The following is a 20,538-nucleotide window of genomic DNA, read 5'->3' as shown; positions in this document are numbered from 1 at the left end:
ACAGCTACATACAGCCGCCTCTCCCCCAGTAACATAGCTACATACAGCAGCCTCATCCCCAGTAACACCGCTACATACAGCCGCCTCGCCCCCAGTAACACAGCTACATACAGCCGCCTCATCCCCAGTAACACCGCTACATACAGCCGCCTCGCCACCAGTAACACAGCTACATACAGCCGGCTCATCCCCAGTAACACAGCTACATACAGCCGGCTCATCCCCAGTAACACAGCTACATACAGCCGCCTCGCCCCCAGTAACACAGCTACATACAGCCGCCTCATCCCCAGTAACACAGCTACATACAGCCGCCTCGCCTCCAGTAATACGGCTACATACAGCTGCCTCGCCCCCAGTAACACAGCTACATACAGCCGCCTCATCCCCAGTAACACAGCTACATACAGCCGCCTCGCCTCCAGTAATACGGCTACATACAGCCGCCTCCCCCCCCCCAGTAACACAGCTACATACAGCCACCTCATCCCCAGTAACACAGCTACATACAGCCGCCTCGCCCCCCAGTAACATAGCTACATACAGCAGCCTCATCCCCAGTAACACGGCTACATACAGCCGCCTCGCCCCCAGTAACACAGCTACATACAGCCACCTCATCCCCAGTAACACAGCTACATGCAGCAGCCTCACCCCCAGTAACACAGCTACATACAGCCACCTCATCCCCAGTAACACAGCTACATGCAGCAGCCTCACCCCCAGTAACACAGCTACATACAGCAGCCTCACCCCCAGCAACACAGCTACATACAGCCACCTCATCCCCAGTAACACATCTACATACAGCCACCTCATCCCCAGTAACACAGCTACATACAGCCGCCTCGCCCCCAGTAACACAGCTACATACAGCTGGCTCATCCCCAGTAACACAGCTACATACAGCCACCTCGCCCCCAGTAACACAGCTACATACAGCCGCCTCGCCCCCAGTAACACAGCTACATACAGCCGCCTCACCCCCAGTAACACAGCTACATACAGCCACCTCGCCCCCAGTAACACAGCTACATACAGCCGCCTCACCCCCAGTAACACAGCTACATACAGCAGCCTCATCCCCAGTAACACCGCTACATACAGCTGCCTCGTCCCCAGTAACACAGCTACATACAGCCACCTCATCCCCAGTAACACAGCTACATGCAGCAGCCTCACCCCCAGCAACACAGCTACATACAGCAGCCTCACCCCCAGTAACACGGCTACATACAGCCGCCTCGCCCCCAGTAACACAGCTACATACAGCCACCTCATCCCCAACACAGCTACATACAGCCGCCTCGCCCCCAGTAACACAGCTACATACAGCCGGCTCATCCCCAGTAACACAGCTACATACAGCCACCTCGCCCCCAGTAACACAGCTACATACAGCCGCCTCGCCCCCAGTAACACAGCTACATACAGCCGCCTCACCCCCAGTAACACAGCTACATACAGCCACCTCGCCCCCAGTAACACAGCTACATACAGCCGCCTCATCCCCAGTAACACCGCTACATACAGCTGCCTCGCCCCCAGTAACACAGCTACATACAGCCGCCTCATCCCCAGTAACACAGCTACATACAGCCGCCTCACCCCCAGTAAGACAGCTACATACAGCCGCCTCACCCCCAGTAACACGGCTTCATACAGCCGCCTCGCCCCCAGTAACACAGCTACATACAGCCGCCTCATCCCCAGTAACACAGCTACATACAGCCGCCTCACCCCTAGTGACACAGCTACATACAGCAGCCTCGCCCCCAGTAACACAGCTACATACAGCCGCCTCACCCCCAGTAACACAGCTACATACAGCTGCCTCGCCCCCAGTAACACAGCTACATACAGCCGCCTCCCCCCCCAGTAACACAGCTACATACAGCCGCCTCCCCCCCCAGTAACACATCTTTACATCCTTCACCCCTACCAGATACTAGTCCCATGTAACATACACCTCAGCCAGCACAGCCATGCAGTCCCATGGAGTGGTGTAACTAGGAGAGATTGGGCCCCATAGCAGATTTCTGCATGGGGCCCCCCTTCCCCTTAAAAAAATATAAACATATGTCGGTTGCATTCGCATAAACGTGTGGTGCCAGACTGTAGCCTGGCAGGCACACATCTGGCGTGCTGGAGAAGAGGAGAGGTGATCGAGGCTCACCACTCCCCTCTCCATAGAGAATAGAGCTGCATGGTCGTTCTTACGGCCATAGATAGAGCACGCTCTATCTCTTTTGCAGCCACAGCACGAAACAGTGAGTACTAGTGGTACTCACTGTACCGAGCCCAGGCGCTATAGACGCCTTTGAGGGAAGTATATCCGGTAGCAAATTTGCGGCCAGATATACATCCCCCATACCTTCTTGTGAATGTACCCTTATACAATTACACACATTTATATACTTATATACACACATAAAGTTCTACACTCGTATACTTGCACCCATATATACATACAAGTATACACTTATACACACACATTTATGCACTCATATACATTTAAACACCAATACACAGAGTATATACAAAGTCATAAAGTATATACACACATACAGCAAATACATATATACCAAATACACAAACCACATCATTCACATATATATAAATGTACACACATATATGCTTATATAAATATAAGCGTGTATAAATACAGTATATGCATCTATACACAGTATATACATATATACACTGTATATACACATATACACAGTAGATGCATATATGCACAGTATATACATCTATACACAGTAGATGCATATATACACATATACACGCAGTATATACACATATACACACAGTATATACACATATACACACAGTATATACACATATACACGCAGTATATACACATATACACTGTATACACACATACACTGTATATACATATATACACATATACACTGTATATGTATACACATATCCACTGTATATACATATATACACATATACACAGAAAAATACATATCTATATACTTACCTTTTAGGGTGACCGGGTGCCTGTTCGGGCGGGGGGGGTGTCTTGCTGGTGCTTGTTCGCAGGGGGGGGGGGGTAGTCGGTCAGTCGTTTATTCGGCCAGGAAGGGGGGGGGCAGTCCGAGCGGGAAGCGGGGGGCGGGTGGTGGTTTGAGCGGGGAGCGGGTAGGCGGGGGGCGGGGGTGATGTCGAGCGGGGAGCAGGCGGAGCGGGGGGCGGGGTTTGCAGGGTCGGCCGTGGTGTTGCTTGTTTGGGCGGGCCGGCTCTGCCATGCATGGCGGCGGGATAGGCGGGCCGGGAAGGGGTCATCTGTGCCGGAGGCGGGGGGGCCTCCTCTGCCTGGGGGGGCGGCGTGCGGCTTATGAGGGGGGGGGCGCGGGAGGCGCGATCTGGTGGGGGCCCCTAGGGGGGGCAAGATGGTGGGGGCCCCGGGGCTCGAGCACCGGGAGCCCCGCCTATAATCCGGCCCTGGCCTCAGGACAGGGGCATATTCTGGACTGCCGGCTTTCTCTCCTCTGTCAGGTGTCCGCCTGTGGTTGAGAGGCAGTGGCCTAGGAAGACCACCTTCTCCTGGCAGTACTGGAGTTGTCTCTGGAAGCTAAGCAACCCTTCTGGAACAGAAAACACAGGACAAGGGATGCATCCTGACAAACCTGTATAGTGGGGGCACACAACAGTAGGTCATTCACTTATTGTAAAAAAACAACATCGGGTGGGAGGGACTAGGCAATAGGTACTGGCAATCTTCATATAGGGGCACAGAGAAGAAAGCATTTGACAAATCAAAACAGTGAAGAATATTTTTGGGGACCGCTGACAGTAGGGTGTGTGGGTTAGGGACCATTGGCTTCGGTACACTCATTAAAAGCTCAGAGTCATGGACCAAACTGGATGTATCCGGCTGTTCTTTTTGGGTCTTTTTCTTCACTCTGAACATGTTAGTTATCACTGAGCTAACAAGGGAGGAGTGCCACATCAGTTTTACAACAAAAGGAACTAACTCTGTCTTGTGGAGGGTGTGTTTTCTTACGCCCTCATCCATTACCCACCCCTCGAGTCCTCCTGTTGGGGGCATCTCTGTTTCCTAGAGTGTGGGCAGTCCCTTCAGTCACTTTGGTAATGTCCCTCCTCCCCACAGTTGAAGCACGGCAGCTTGAGTCTGGCTGCCAGTACTTCCATAACTGCTGTCAATCTCACTTTCTCAGTGGTCTGTTCATGACTATGATCCTGATATCTGACCCCCTCTCTTTTTGTAACAATCTCATCAGTCCCTCTGTACGCCACTCTGGCAGAGAATTCTGTAGTCCGTTATGCACTTTTGGTTACAACCCATTAACAAAACAGCTGGTAAAGTGCACAACATGTTGATCATTACTCAGGTCATACCCCATGTGTCCAAAAGCTATAAACAGTTCCCCGTCTTCAGAGAGATAGTCTCACAAGTATGCTTCGGACCATAAGCAAAACAAACAACAAAACTACCCACTCCAAGAATTCTCTCAATAAAAAACTGGAATCAGTGAAAGTATTCACTGATACTGTGGGGCTGGCTGGATATTTATTGGCTGGCTATATACTGAGGGCATGGGCTACCTATATACTGGGAGAGGGGGAAATTATAGGCTAGTTTATATTATAATATATTGATGGGTTGCAGTGTATTATCTGTATATGCAGTGGGCATTTAGTTGTTATCTAGGGGACATTATATTGACTGTGTTTTTTTTTAGGAACATAGTGTGGAGAAGTTCTCTGGAGGCCACAGTCAACTTGGTGGAAAATTCTGCAGAGATAAGTCCATAACTTGACATTCTTTACCTGATGGAGAAGGATTGGCAGCAATGAGGAGAAAACAAGGAAGAAGAAGAAGAATGGGATGGACCAGGCAGTAGGAAGGAAACAGCAGTAGCCTATCAGTAAGTCATGTCTGTGCCCAAGTGCAGCCGAGATGTTCAGTTTATTTAACCCCTTAAGGACGCAGGGTTTTTCGGCTCATTTCTCGCTCTCCAACTTCAAAAATCCATAACTTTTTCATTTTTACGTGTACAGACCTGTGTGAGGGCTTATTTTGTGCGTAACAAATTTTAATTTCCCGTAATGAAAAAAATTCCAAATGTGGAAAAATTTGTGGGCTCAGTTTTTACGACTTTCACTCTTCGCTCCAAATAACACGTCTACTTTATTCTTTGGTTCGGTGCTATCACGGTGATACAAAATTGATATAGGTTTTATTGTGTTTTAATACATTTTCAAAAATTAAATGAATGTGTACAAAAAAGAAAAAAAAATTTTGCCATCTTCTGACGCTAATAACTTTTTCATACTTTGGCGCACGGAGATGTGTGAGGAGTCATTTTTTGCGAAATGAGACAACGTTTTCATTGCTACCATTTTGAGCGACATTTTGATCATTTTTTATGTTATGTAAAAAGTTGTAAAAGTCGCATTTCGGACATTTGGGCGCCATTTCCTGCCTCGGAGGTCACCGCCGCCCGTAACCGTTTTTATAATTTGATAGATCGGGCATTTTGGGACACGGCGATACCTAATATGTTTGTGATTTTTACTGTTTATTATGTTTTATATCCGTTCTAGGGAAAGGGGGGTGATTTGAATTTTTAAGATTTTATTAATTTTTCCTTTTTTTTCACTATTTTTTAGACCATCTAGGGTACATTAACCCTAGATAGTCAGATCGCTCCTACCATATACTGCAATACTTCTGTATTGCAATATATGGCATTTTTGCAACACATTCATTACAATGAGCCACTGGCTCATTGTAACGAATCTGCAGATGCCAGATAGTCTCGGGTCAAACGAAGACCCGAGGCTACCATGGCAACCGATCGCCGCCCCCCCGATGACGTTCGGGGGCGCAGCGATCGTAATAAAGATGACGGTGCCCGCGCGCCGCCGTCTTTTAAACGCCGTTGGCGACTTTGCCGGCGGCATTGAAAGGGTTAATAGCCGCAATCGGTTTGCTACAATATGCAACAACCCCCACCTCTGTATGAAGCGGACTCAGCCCGTGAGCCCTCTTCATACATCCCCTATACCTCTGCGCCGTAGAGCTACGGCGCAGAGCGTTAAGTGGTTAATGCTGGTATATATTGATGTGTGTAGTAAATAAATTTTTGGTATATATTTATATGTGCACGATATTATTATCTGTGCTGTTTATTCAATGCTGGTGAATATTTATGTGTGCGGCCTAGTCAATGGTATCTACAGTATGTGGTTGGTATATTCATTGCTGTAATATATTTGTCAGGCTTCAGGGGTAGTGAACCCACTGGACCACCGCGGATGATGACATAAGCCAACACCTGGAACCGGAATCTAAGTGGCACCCGGTTTTTACCAGAGCCCACTGCAAAGCGGGTTGGACTTGCTGTGGCGTGGTACCACCAGGTCATTTCACAGTTGTGACTTTGTCCACGGTGGTAGCCAAGGCGTGGTACATAGACGTTAAGCAGGAACGTAGTTGGGGACAGGCAGCACAGGATCATAGTCGGGGACATAGCAACAGGTCAAGGCAGGCAGCAGATGAGCTTAGTCAGGAACAGAATCAGGATCACAATGGGAAATCACAAAAACAGCACTGGGCATGATACAAAGCTTTCTCTAAGGCACAATGCACGAAGATCTGGCAGGGTGTGCAGGAGAGTCAAGTTTATCTAGAGTTCTGGGAAATGGACAGTGCCAATTAATGATGCGCTTTCCCTTTATATTTTATATATATAAGTCGGTGTATGCACGCCCGGAGGAACAGGATCGTGGAAAGGTAAGAAGTGCGGGCGCCGCACCAGGGCACACGGAGGGGCACGGGAGAGTCCGCAACCCGAGATATGGGTCACGGGAGCACCCGTGACAATATTTATGTGCTACATTCCCCTATGGTGTCAAGAGAAGGTCCGCAGTATTTCCCCCTTTATCCACTCGTCCGGCTGTTGAGATGTTTGTTACATCTGTGGTGGAAGAATTGTACAAACTACCCAGACACAGAGAGGAGAGCAGAGAATGGCTTTACAGCAATTAAAAGGTTTAAGCCTGCAGACAAAGGGAACTGGCAAACTGACAAATACGAGAGGAAAGCATTTTGCCAAATCAATGATTTGAATTGTTACAGAAAATTGGACTGTTCATCGTTGAGTCGCTGCAAAGTAGAATTGGATGATATCCTGCTAAAGGCGTTTGAAATGAATATATCTCGAAATCAGTATTTGATGGCCTGACTGTGGATAATCTCAGAGTGGCTACTCTGTATTTACTACCAAAGGTCCACAAGAACACTGTGGACCCCCTAGTTATTTCCAATTGTCTCGGGGAATGCTAGCCTCTGTGAACCCATTGCAAAATTTGTGGACTATTATTTAAAGCCTCTAGTGGAAACTTTGCCCTCATATTTGAGGGACTCCACGGAAGCTTTAAATCTATTGGATAGTATTATTCTGGATGATAAGGATATCTTGGTGACTTGTGACATTGAGTCACTTTACACCTCGATTGATCATTAGCTGGGATTATATGCCGCTCCAAACTTCTTGAGAGCTACAAATTTGAATGTTGACCTGATTGAGTTCATGTTGACACTATCGGAATTTATTTTATATCACATTGTTTTTCTTTTCAAGGACCTTTACTTTTTACAAGTCCGTGGGGTGGCTATGGGGGCGGCATGTGCGAGTGGTTGTTCCCTAATGGAAAGATGCAATAGGTTCACCGATTCAACAGGGATGAATGAGTATAGAATCTCTATCGTCATCTATTCCTAATCTTTTTCTTTTGTATGTTGCTGTATACACTTTATATAACAGTGGATGTTCTATGTGTACACTAAAAAAAAGAAGCATGCATGCTTGACAAAGATTCATGGCAAATCGGAACGTTGCAGTTTTTTCTATGTCTGTGTGAATAAAGGTTTAACCTTTTTTCATCATATTGGATGCTGTGGCCTTCTCTCTTTTTTTTCTCTTTTTTTGTCTATGTGTATACTATACACTGTCATTTGTGTGTATTTTTGTGTTTATTTTGATGTTTGTCTTGTTTCACTCTAATTATGTAGCACCTTAATTTCTGTTCGCTCTAATGGGCCTCGGTCCATGAGAGGAGTGACCCATAATACTTACACTACAATAGGATCAATATCCCTTTAATCATTTTTTCTATGCACGATGGACTTTAGGCTTATATCAATTTTTCATATTTTTATATTTCTTTTGTATATTATTTATTTATTTATTGCAGCATCTATTCATGAAATGGTGATATAATAATAAGAATTTTGATAAAGTTAAATGATATAGTTTCAGCCAAAAGTGTCCTGATCAATTCTTTAAAAAATATTTGTGTTTGGTACAAGGGATATGTTAAAAATGCAATTTATGAGGGTAGGGCATTTTTGCGCACTTCCAAGATGGTCACCACAGTGCTTTGGTTGTTTGTGCGCATGACCGGAAGTCGATCCCTACCTCACACGCTTAGCGGCTCCTGCATCGTTTGGAGGACGGTGCTGGATCTGTGACGCTGGTGGCCGGATTCTGAGGTGTTGTGGTCACTTCCTGACATGCAACAAAAACAATGTGCTTACTGGTAATTATCTCCACCTGTATATGGTCTTTAAATGATTCTGTGGCACACTGTATCGGCACCCCCTGACGAAGCAGGGTGTGAAACGCACGTCGGGGTGTTTGGACAGTGTGGTACTGGACTTGTGGAGCATGGCCTCCGGTTGGTATTATGGCTGTGTCATAGCTGGCTGAAAATAATTTGGATGATTTGGAGTATTGGACTAGATTATGTGTATTTAACTCTTTTTGTTCCCCTAAGATGTTTCATTATTGCTGTGACATTTATGATTTGTTACCAGGACTTTGTTATAGATTTGATATATTTTATATATTACTCCCAGTCCAGATATTATCACACTGTCTGTTTTATTGCTACATTCTTTGCAGGTTTATACTTTTGTATAAGCATCACAGGTATTTTCACTGGAGGGACATATTTTTTCTATATTTTCATATTTTTTGATGCCATATTTACCCTAATAAATACCACCACTATGTTTATATCCTAACATGAATAAAATAGCGGTATTGTGCATGTGCACAGGCAGACTGTTATAATACATGATGATTACAGATGATCACTTGTTCAAGTCCCAGAAAAAGAACCAAACAAAGTGCAAAAGAAATGTAAAACAAAATTTCAAACACAATAAAAGTTCCCTAAATGCCCCCAAACCACATAAAAAGTGCAACACAAACCACAGATATTGGCCCAGATTTGTGCCAGTTTTCTGTGGAACTTTGCATGTTCTTTTTTTGCAAACTGCTTGCACATGTATTTAAGAAGTGTCTGAGACACAAATGTGTTGCATGCCATGCATATCCGATGTGACTCTGCAGATAAAGGCTTTTTCTGATGCACGGTCAGACATGTGCCACATTTATCATGCAGTGTCTGACAGAATTCTGTTGCATGCACTGGGGCCCATTTACTTACCTGTCCTGATGTGTTCGCCGAATGTGCATTGTCCCAATCCCCTGTTAAATACCTGTCACTCTGCAAAACCCGAAAACGTTGGAAAGACCGGTGAAAGTGCGTCCGCGGACCCTTAGTAAATAAGCCCCACTATGTAAGAGAGGCATCAAAAAAAAAAGTTGGTGCACTCTGCCAGAGCAGTGCAGGGGGCACCAGATTCATGAAGAACAGGCGCCACAATTCATGAATCTGGTGAACCCTGCACACTCCACAGGCAAGCTGCACATAGCAAAAATGCTTCTCTGTTCCAAAGTGACTGAATCCATAGGCAGCAGGTTGTCCAGATGAAGGCCAAAGGGTGTACCCTATCAGCAATTGCAGGAAAAGTTGGTTGTTCCAAGTCTGTGATTTCTAGTATGTGGCATCTTTACAACATCACAACTCAAATTTGTCATCCAAGAAGGCTGGATGACCTCAAAAGACAAATGCAAAAGTGGACAGGATAATGCAGAGAATTTCCATGGGTAATTGTTTCAACACTGCAGGTGTTCAGCACTTAAGGGTGATGCCACACATGGCGTTTTGAACCCGTTTTTGGTCCGTTTCTAGGCAGCCTGTCCAAAAACACATGCGTTAAAAAATGCATGGGTTTTTGGAAAAAGTATCCGTTTTTTAACCAGTTTTAATTAAGATAATTGGTAAAACCTGTCAAAAACTAATGCTATTTCAAAAACACATGCGTTTTTCAAAAATGGCTTCAAAACGCCATGTGTGGCATCACCCTCACAGGTTGTGGATCTGTCTTCTCATAAAATGATGCAACATTTATGGGCATTTAGATGGCCCAAGGTTTATTTTACTGATGAAAAAATGTTAATTTATTTGGGTCTGGTAGGAAACATTGGGGCAGATTTACTTACCCGGTCCATTCGCGATCCAGCGGCGCGTTCTCTGCGGTGGATTCGGGTCCGGCCGGGATTTATTAAGGTAGTTCCTCGGACGTCCACCAGGTGGCGCTGCTGCGCTGAAGAGCATCGGAACGCACTGGAATTCACTGGAGTGAAGGTAAGTGCAATTTTCGCGACACATTTTTGTTTTAAAATGCGGCGGTTTTTCCAAATCCGTCGGGTTTTTGTTCGGCCACGCCCCCCTATTTCCGTCGCGTGCATGCCGGCGCCGATGCGCCACAATCCGATCGCGTGCGCCGAAATCCCAGGCAATTCAGGGAAAATCGATGCAAATCAGAAATATTCGGGTAGCATGTTGGGAAAAACTCGGCCATGTGTTACTGTCCCGTGCACAAAGTGTCAACCCCTAGCCACCTGTGGAGCAGGAAGGGGGGAGGGGGCAAAAACATCCAGCTCCAGAAAACTATGGCTTAAAAGTATTCTTGCAAAAATCGGTTCTACAAGATATAGGCACAGATTTATTAAAGCGCTTGCGCTAGTTTTCTGTCTGAATTTTCACATTCTTTTCAGTGCAAACACACTTCACTGTACTGAAATGGGCGTTCCTGTGCTCAGTCGGACTGTGCGCCATATTTATCATTCAAAGTCCGACAGAATTGTGTTGCATTCCCCAACTTAAAGGTGCACTAAAAAAAAGTGGGGCACACTGTCGGAGGGCGCCAGAAATCCTGAATCTGGATCCCTCTGCACACAAGACTATGGGGCACATTTACTTACCCTTCCTGCGTGATCCCCGAAAGTGCATTGTCCGACTGGAATGCACATCTGCCGCGATTCACGGAGATTGTGGGCCCGATATCCTGCATGTGTCGTTTCCCCGCTTAGGTCCGCCGGAGTTCACCTCCAGAACGGAGGACAAATCCCCAAAATTTTGAAAATCTGACGAACGTCCGGACGCTGATCCTTAGTAAATTAGCCCCATTTTTTGTAAATGTGGGCCAAAGAGTTAAAGAAGTACACAGCTTCTCCATTATAGCCTTATTTCTGTTTTTAATGTGTGTTGATGTGTAGGTGGGCACAGGAAGGTGCCATCCTCATTCAGAATCTTTTCCAAGCCTTGTGAACTGAGCATTTATGGTGTGATTTTTTTTTTTTTGTAAATGTTGCTATTCCTACTGATATTTTCCAGCAAATCAGCAAAATCACTAATTGGAGTTGTGCGATATTTGAGTTATTTAAAATGCAATGCCCTCTGGAGTTGCAGATCTGAGAGGTGCCAAGAGGAAACAGCCAAAGAGATTAACAGTCAGAAGATATCATGCTTCTCATTAGGTTATTTAAATATATATTAGCCTATATATATAGAGAGAGAGATATTGTAACACATAGAAGACAGTATACTGTAGTTATGAATTATTTATTAGTCACATTCTTGTACATAGGGGGCAGTATTATAGTAGTTGTATACTTGTAATAGGAAGCAGCATTATAGTAGTTATATATTCCTGTTACTTACATGCTTTTACTTATATTCCTGTACAGGAGAGCAGTATTCTTACAGTTACGTGTTCATACATAGAAAGTAGTGTTACAGTAATTATAACACTATATTACGTAGGGAGCAGTATTGTAGTGATTCATCAGTACCAGCCTAGATGATGTAAAAACGTTTCATCCATTTATTAGTACATCAATCTGAAAATATAAAAAAGCACATTAAAAAGTGTACACATGGAAAAATAGGTGATGTGTTTTGGATCTAACAATAGTGGTCCTTATTCATATGATTCATATAAATAAGGACCACTATTGCTAGATCAAAAATGCATCACTTATTTTTCCCTGTGTACATTTTTTAAAGTGCTTTTTTGTATTTTTAGCTTGATGTACTAATGTACTTTTTTGCCTCATCTGAGCTGTTGCCGATGGATTTGCACCTTTTTCTATTATAATTTTATCCTTGGGACTAGACCAAGTCTTTTCTCCATAGGAGCACAGCATTACTCATGTTGAGGTTTCTATCCATTGGTGAGCAGACACTTTTTCTTTTTATTATAGTAGTGCTATTGTTGTACATAGGGGCCAGTATTATAGTAGCTGAGTCTTCTACATAGGGGGCAGAATTATAGTAGTTATATTCTTGTACATAGGGGGCAGAATTATAGTATTTTTATTCTTGAACATAGGGGGCAGTATTATAGTAGTTATATCCTTGTACATAGGGGGCAGTGTTATAGTAGTTATATTCTTGTACATAGGGGGCAGTATAATAGTAGCCAAGTCTTCTACATAGGGGGTAGAATTATAGTAGTTATATTCTTGTAAATAGGGGCAGTATTATAGTATTTGTATTCTTGTACATAGGGGGCAGTATTATAATAGTTATAGTCTTGTACATAGGGGGCAGTATTATAGTATTTGTATTCTTTTACATAGGAGCAGTAATATAGTAGTTATATTCTTGTACATAGTGGCACTATTATAGTAGTTATATTTTTGTACATAGGGGACAGTATTATAGTAGGTATATTCTCGTACATAGGGGGCTGTATTATAGTAGTTGTATTCTCATACATAGGTGGCAGTATTATAGTAGTTCTATTCTTGTACATAGGTGGCAGTATTATAGTAGTTATATTCTTGTACATAGGGGGCAGTATTATAGTAGTTCTATTCCTGTACATAGGGGACAGTATTATAGTAGTTATATTCCTGTACATAGGGTGCAGTATTATAGTAGTTATATTCTTGTACATAGGAGGCATTATTATAGTAGTTATATTCCTCTACATTAGGGGGCAGTATTAAAGTAGTTGTATTCTTGTACATAGATGGCAGTATTATAGTAGTTATATTCTTGTACATAGGGGGCAGTATTATAGTATTTATATTCCTGTACATAGGGGACAGTATTATAGTAGTTATATTCCTGTACATAGGGGGCAGTATTATAGTAGTTATATTCTTGTACATAGGGGGCAGTATTATAGTAGTTATATTCTTGTACATAGGGGGCAGTATTATAGTAGTTATATTCTTGTACATAGGGGGCAGTATTATAGTAGTTATACACTTTTACAAAGGGGGAAGTATTATAGTAGTTATATTCCTCTACATAGGGGGCAGTATAGTAGTTATATTCTTGTACATAGAAGCTAGTATTATAGTAATGATATTCTTGTACATAGGATGAAATATGTAGGAGACAGTATTAGAATTGTCATTTTATGTCATTTTATGATTGTCATTTTCCTTTATTATGCCATTATCATATATTTGACTACCAGATTAGGTGTTAGTCAAAGCTCAACTACATGACAGTCTACAATTTGAATAATACTTTTAAAGTATGAGTTTATGAAGGCAGCATAACCGCAGTCAAGCACCTATGAACGGGTTAATCACTGTGTTTACTCTGGCTTCGCCCTTTGCAATCAAACTTTCCAGGTTTATTTACGAATGCATTCAACTGCGTGTGTGGCAATGTGCTGCGTACTGCAGTCCGGGCGCCATCCTGTGTTCATGTTTACTGCAGTGCAGTCCTCCACCACAGACACGGCTGATGGCAATTAAATCCATGTGGAGAGATGTGGGCCTTCTCTGCTGCCTATGAGATGTGTTACACAAGATATGTACCAAGAACATTCCTGCTTCTATCTCATCCTGTGTACCTGAACAGAAATGTTACAAAATCTGCTTCTGCTGCTACTAGAGGGAAACTGATACACAACATTCTATTCACTGATGCTATGTATGCACATGTATAATGTTTTCATGAGGATAACTCTATTAACAAACTGTCCCATACTGAACATAATACATTTGTACTCTGATTAAGAAATGTTATGTTTTTCCAGAGAAATATAAAGCTGAACTGTCCACCTCTAAGGGTGTTATAAACTTTCTACCTTGCACTGCACTCCTTGTTGCGAGGAGGTTCATTCCATTTCTAGCATCCAGGACTCTAAGATGGATACAGGAAGATGATTGATGGGGCTGAATTCTCTTTCTGGCTCCAAGCACCTTATTTCTGTCTCTGCCCTTCACACTTCCTCCTCCACCACCTCTTACTGCGGGTGCAGGGGGCCCTGGTCCCTATATATCAGTCTTTTATTCTCCAATAGTTTATCCTACAATCTGCCATGAATTGTGATCTTCACAGCTCATTACCTTAAAGAACAACTGTAAAGTATAAAAACTTTTGCCTAACTGCTCTAAACTAAATAAGCGATTCTCTAATTTACTCTCAGTATCTATCTGCAGCCGTTTGCCTGCCAGCAGGGCTTTTACCTTGTCCTCCTGGCTGCTCTCCCTGCTTTTGTTTATTTTTTTTTGCTGTGGAAATCCATATCTGTGGCTGGAAAGGAGTAGAGGGTGGGTGGCTTGTGTTGGGGGGGGGGGGGGGCATAGAGGTGCAGAGGTGCACGCATCCGAGCTGTAGCTGCTAGGTGCAGGAGGATATCAGTCCTGATAATTGCTGGCAACATGTGAAAAACTCCAGGATGTGGAATGATGTCACAAGCATTTGATTGATCACATGCTTGAGATCATCCAATGACAAGGAGAAAGTCTTTGTTATTGCCCCATGAATGGTATGTAGGAATGTGGTATGAACTGGATGTGTTTGAAAGTTTTAGTGAAGCTTAAATGTGTATGTATCAAATTGTTAATGCACAAATAAAGATGAATAGCATCAAATTCTGCACACATAGTACACTATATATGTATAGTGAATCCTCTTTGCACAGAGAAAGGGGTAGTCTGCAGATAGGGGGAAACTTCCATAGAGTATAAAAGCAAATAAAATATCAGTGACTGAATATAAAGGAGGGGGTGCTATCATAGAGGTGATCTTCTTGAGAGGTTTAACTCTGTGTATATACTGAATATATGTACACATACTGTGATGCTTTGTTCATCTTTTTATTCCTACATAGGTGTTTTATAGTGTAGGTGGACATGTTTTAATATATCTTTTTCTTTGTGGTGTAATAGATTACTGTATGAAACAGAGCTGCAGTGCTCTGTGCTGTCGGCTCTGTGCCTTACCTGCCTTCTCTGTACTAGAGCTCTTACAAGCAGTAATTCTGTGCCCTGAGTGGCTGACCTGTTTGTGCACGTTCATGTGAATGCCCTCAGTGCTCTAGCCTTAGTGCTCTTAGCGATGTCACAAAAGCAAAAGCTGAGAGGATTTTATAGATAGGGCTGATAGATATACCAGAATGTGTCTCAAGATAGGAAGAAGCCAGAAGCATTAAAGAGGTATCGTTGGAATCTGCTCAAGCTCTTCAAGATCTTTATGCTTTATGACCCGTGAATTTAAACAACTATTTAAATTCACTGACAGCAAACCAAATAACTTTACATTATGATTGTGCAGTATTCTTTTTTGTTTGGAACTGTAGTATTTTGAACCAATTCAGCATTTTCTTCATCAGAAGTAACTGGCATGTGAGTGTGACATTTTACAGTATACGACAAGCATCTTGATGTCCTTCAAGAGCAGTGTCTACAGTAAAGAATCAATTCTGCTGTCACCTTGGCATTTTCTATGTTTCCAATAAATTTTGATCCTTTTGAAGTTTACTTGTTGAGTTTAAAGGATGAGCTACAAACCCCATACATCTAGTTGTATAAACATTTGCTATGCCAAATTGAACTGCTCCTCTTCTGCCCCTCGCCAAGAAATTTTTATACTTAGCTTCCACTTTTCTGATTCCCATTACAAACTCAAGTTTTGGCCTTGAGGAAATGTGATATATTTATTAACATCTAGTGAAATGTTGCTGTTGGTCTACTGAAACACTCCACCTCTTAACCCACAGTCTAGCGTAATGTTTTAGTCACTCAGTCCACAGTCCCAGGTACAGCCAAGTTTTATCTCAGATATCAGTTATGTCGTATTGTGCCCTAAAATAGCAAAACCCAACTGATTGGTATAGAAAAATGTGCATAAAACACCTCTACTGAACCTTGCCTGATTACTTCCAAATAGTTTTCTTGCTGTGGTTAAGTCCTAAACATATGAGTTCTTCTCTTGTTCACAGCCTTCAGTAATTATTTTCTTTTACATCTTATTGCTTTTGTAGTATTTGTTTGGTTTCAGGGGACTGGCCTTGCCTCTCAATACCAGTTGACTGACACTTTGTGTCTTTACAGTTTTTACAGAAATTGTTGTGGGCGAACCTTGAAGACAAAAAAATGTTGATTATCTGGAAAGACAGGATATACACCAAAAAGTAGGTGTCATGAACTTCTAGAGTGGAGATTTGGTATAAACCTATCCCCAGGGTCAGCAAAAAAAAAAAATAAAATAGCTGTCCATGATTTATTGTATATAAATATGTGTGACCAGTGTATGCAGTGTTCACTGCTCTGCCTTGCCTCCCTAGTCCTGATGGACAGGTCTTACACCATGCTGCTGGTATGGAACTAGTACTTAGGGACCGTTGGCCAATATTCACCTACAGACATATACAGCTCCATTTATTTTTAGGTTCAGAGGCTTTAGGAAGTTGAACACAATCCCTTCCTGGAATATTGAAAAAGAGACACAGCTACATCATAAACCACTCCCTTAAAAAGGGTGGGGTCTGATAGAGACCTGTCTATTTGAAGAGAAACAAACCTCAAGCTGCCCTCAGGAATTCTCTTCAGGGAGTCACATGTCTCTGGGCTAGCAGTGTCAGCGTCAGTGAGGAGGTGGGGTATACAGACTGTATATAGCAGCTCCCTGCCACCATGACTGGAACAGCGGACATTAATAAAAGTCTTTTTAAGAGGAATAGTGGCTTTAATCCCATGGGTAGAGGTATTAGTGGAAAATGTATAAAGATATCGAGAAGGTGCTGTGTGTGGTTTGTAGGGGGGTCCCTGGTGATAAATTCTCTTTAAGTGGTTGAAATAAAGAAATAAAAAGTTTCTTACTTTGGGGAACCATCCCTGTCCTATCTGTTGTTATATGACCATTATAACTACCCTGTTTCCCCTAAAATAAGACATCCCCCGAAAATAAGACCTAGTACAATGTTGTTCAGGCTTAGAAATATAAGGCCTCCCCTGAAAATAAGACCTAGCGGCAGTCATTGAAGCGGCTCCCCCCCACGCCATACATTTAGTATTAGGAAATGTTTTAGATGCTGCAGAAGGTTGTGACATGGGGAAGGATTCATGGAAGTAAATCACTGACTGTTGTGCTGCAAATGTGATACCAGCAGCTATCTGGATAAGAAGAGTTATTTATGGAAAGTGCTTTTACAAAACATCAGAGATTGGGGCCAATGATTCTAATAGAAATGGAGTCACAAAAAATACAGCAGCAAACTCGGAATTCAACGATAAATGTAAACTTATGTTCATGGAAAAATAAGACGACCCCTGAAAATAAGACCTAGTACCTCTTTAGGAGCAAAAATTAATATAAGACACTGTCTTATTTTCAGGGAAACAGGGTATCTTTGGTTAGGTACTTCAAACTGACTACACTCACGACATTATAGTAACTATTACAGGTACTAATAAAGTGCAAAAATCAATAGAAAATGAAAGTACATGTAAAGAAATTGCACACTTCAGACATATAAATTGCAAGAAATTAACCACACAAGATAAAATTATATAAAACTCATTAGAAGGCTCAATAATATCCCTTAAAGGAAACCTACCACTTGAAGTGGTAAGTGTAAGATGCATATACCGAGCACCAGCTCAGGGTGAGCTGGTGCCGGTGCTTACTTTCATTAGTGTCCTAATCCGCTGTATCGCGGTTTAAACACTTATTATTCTTTACAGCCGAAGGAGCTTCGGCGCACCATGCCGCGCGCTGAGCTGGTGCTCGGTATATGCATCTTACACCTACCACTTCAAGTGGTAGGTTTCCTTTAAGCATGATATGGAAGATCATCTCTATATGAGCTATAACATGCTGATATAGGTTCCACAAATGTAAGCAAATTGCAATGCAGGGAATCATTTCCATATCTATTCTGTCATGTATGAATCAGTATTCAAACATGCTTACCAACTGAACAATTGTGAAATGGGAACGTTTAATACAGGGGATAGGTTCAATCTATACAGGCAGTACCCAGTTTGGGTGTCCTTAAGTCGGGGACTGCCTGTACTAGCCCCAGTTGTAGCAGCATCATGTAATAACCTTTCCTGTAATGTTTCTCATTTAGCTTTCCATTGGTGAAAAGTCAAGTTATAAGCTTTTAAAAGCATATATTGGTATATGCTAATTTACGCCCTGTAACTTTCTTATGTCAGCCTGTTGCCCTTCCAAAATCCCAGCCAAATCTTGTGTGATATGGCATGATGACTACATAAGTAATTATAGCTGTTCTCCACCCCTGAGAATAGTTAATGTAAATCTGCATATATAAAATGTACAACTTTCCTGTTCAACAACCAAAAACAAATTAAGAAGTAACAAATCAAATGTAAGGCCTAAAAGACTATAGTTCATGAAGAGCTGTGAAAAAAATGATGCCTCAAGGATTTAACTTGGTAGTGAAAAACCTGGACAGAGAATGAAAGTGGTCATTGAATAAAACTTTGGAGCTGTTTCACACTATCCATGATGAGCTCGTGATCCAGAACATGCATAGTCCTGTGTCATGGGCTGACCACGCTGCTGAGGACAGGATTCCTTGCATCATATTGATCTATGATGCAGACTTCCTGTATCTCCACTAAGCAGCAGAGCTGTAGTGTAATCAGTTATAGTGTCGGTGCATGGTAATTCACAGGGGGTCACCATGAGATCACATGACCTATGAAGAAATAAAATAGAAAGAATTATCAGATAGAAACAAACTGTTTATGTTATACTGGATAAATGATATAAATTAGGGGTATAGTGACCTACTGAAAGAAAGTGGACAAGTATATTGTGAAGATGGTAGTGAGAGGTAAAGGAGTTATTAAACTGAACAAACTACAAGCTACATAGAAATTTTAAGCCTGCAAAAAAAAAAGGGTGAAAACCCAACTTTATATATTCTTCCCTTTCCTTAGAGTGAGCAGGATTAGGACATGTTGTAGCATGAAATGACATACAGTACATATTACGAGAGGATTTACTGTTGACTTACATTTTTTGAATGGGTGTATGCCGTACTATCAGTTTTCTGAGGATTTATGTATCACTTCAATTGTCTCACATCCTGCGCCAACTCCCTCCAGATGACAGCGTGCCAAAAGCTTCCATTATAACTGAGCGCCTAGGATCACAACTGAAGGAGTGGAAATATGGTTTTAAAACTTAAAGACAATATATTTCTTTTAATAAGAACTCCCCAATTGATATCCATTTTTCTGTCTGTCTGTGATGCAGCTGCTTCTATATTTTTATATATGGAAAGCTGGGTGACAGCCAATTATGGCAGCCATTACAGTTCATTGAGGCACTGGGAGATTACACGTACTCACAGATAGAATAGAATATCACTCTAGTTATGCAGAGATTGTTGAGGGCATATTCATTCTTTTCACACAAATTTTCTTTGATGAAGCCTGGGAAAAATTATTCCTAACCATAGTGTGAAAATACAAAGCTCATACCTCGAAACTTTCCTTTTTCTAGGGACAGTCCTAAATTTCGAGGTCTGCTCCACTATTCCAGGCTCTGGGAGGTATGTTCGCAACTGTAACTCCATCTAAAAGGCTGTTAGAGTTAAAGGGGTATTCCCACGAAGACAAGTTTCTTATATGTATTCAGCATAACAAAATAACGCATTCTCTAATTCACTGTTATTAATAAAAATACAGCATTTCACAGACATAAGTCCAACCTGTCTCTATCAGTCCTGCTGTACACAACTTCTGACTTAGGGTCGGGTGGCATCCATCTTGGATTTCTGTGTGAGACGTTTCTGTATCTTTTAGCTGTGTGGCTGTAGCCACGCCCCCTGCACGGAGCTCAGGGACACTCACTAATTACATCCTGCCAGCACATGGTGAGCAGAGAGAGGCTGCAAACTACAAGGAGATAAGTGATCCGGGGTAAGGGAGAGGCAGGCACATGTCAGTGAGATGTAGCAGTCTGTGTGTGTAATAGGCATCTAAAGGATCTCATGATCTGTGAGATGTAGCAGAGCTATGTGTGCAGTAGGCATCTCATCATCTCTGATATGTCTCATCTCTCTTTCTA

General features: G+C 42.5%; 1 long non-coding RNA gene across 2 annotated transcripts in view; it reads left to right on the top strand.

The window, feature by feature from the left end:
* The window catches only part of LOC140066051 (uncharacterized), a 130,260-nt gene extending 113,635 nt beyond the window's left edge, over positions 1–16,625 (top strand). Inside the window, exons 3-4 of one of the 2 annotated variants that reach the window (XR_011848088.1) lie at positions 4,719–4,904; positions 16,545–16,625. This is a non-coding gene — a long non-coding RNA (uncharacterized lncRNA). The remainder of the gene's footprint in view (positions 1–4,718; positions 4,905–16,544) is intronic. The other variant, XR_011848089.1, reaches the window with a different exon arrangement.
* The last annotated feature ends 3,913 nt before the right edge of the window (positions 16,626–20,538 follow it).

The sequence above is a fragment of the Engystomops pustulosus genome, chromosome 6, assembly GCF_040894005.1.
Source record: "Engystomops pustulosus chromosome 6, aEngPut4.maternal, whole genome shotgun sequence".
Lineage (NCBI taxonomy): Eukaryota > Metazoa > Chordata > Amphibia > Anura > Leptodactylidae > Engystomops > Engystomops pustulosus.
The sequence above is the reverse complement of the archived record's forward strand: the minus strand, read 5'-3'. Positions and strand labels throughout refer to the sequence as shown.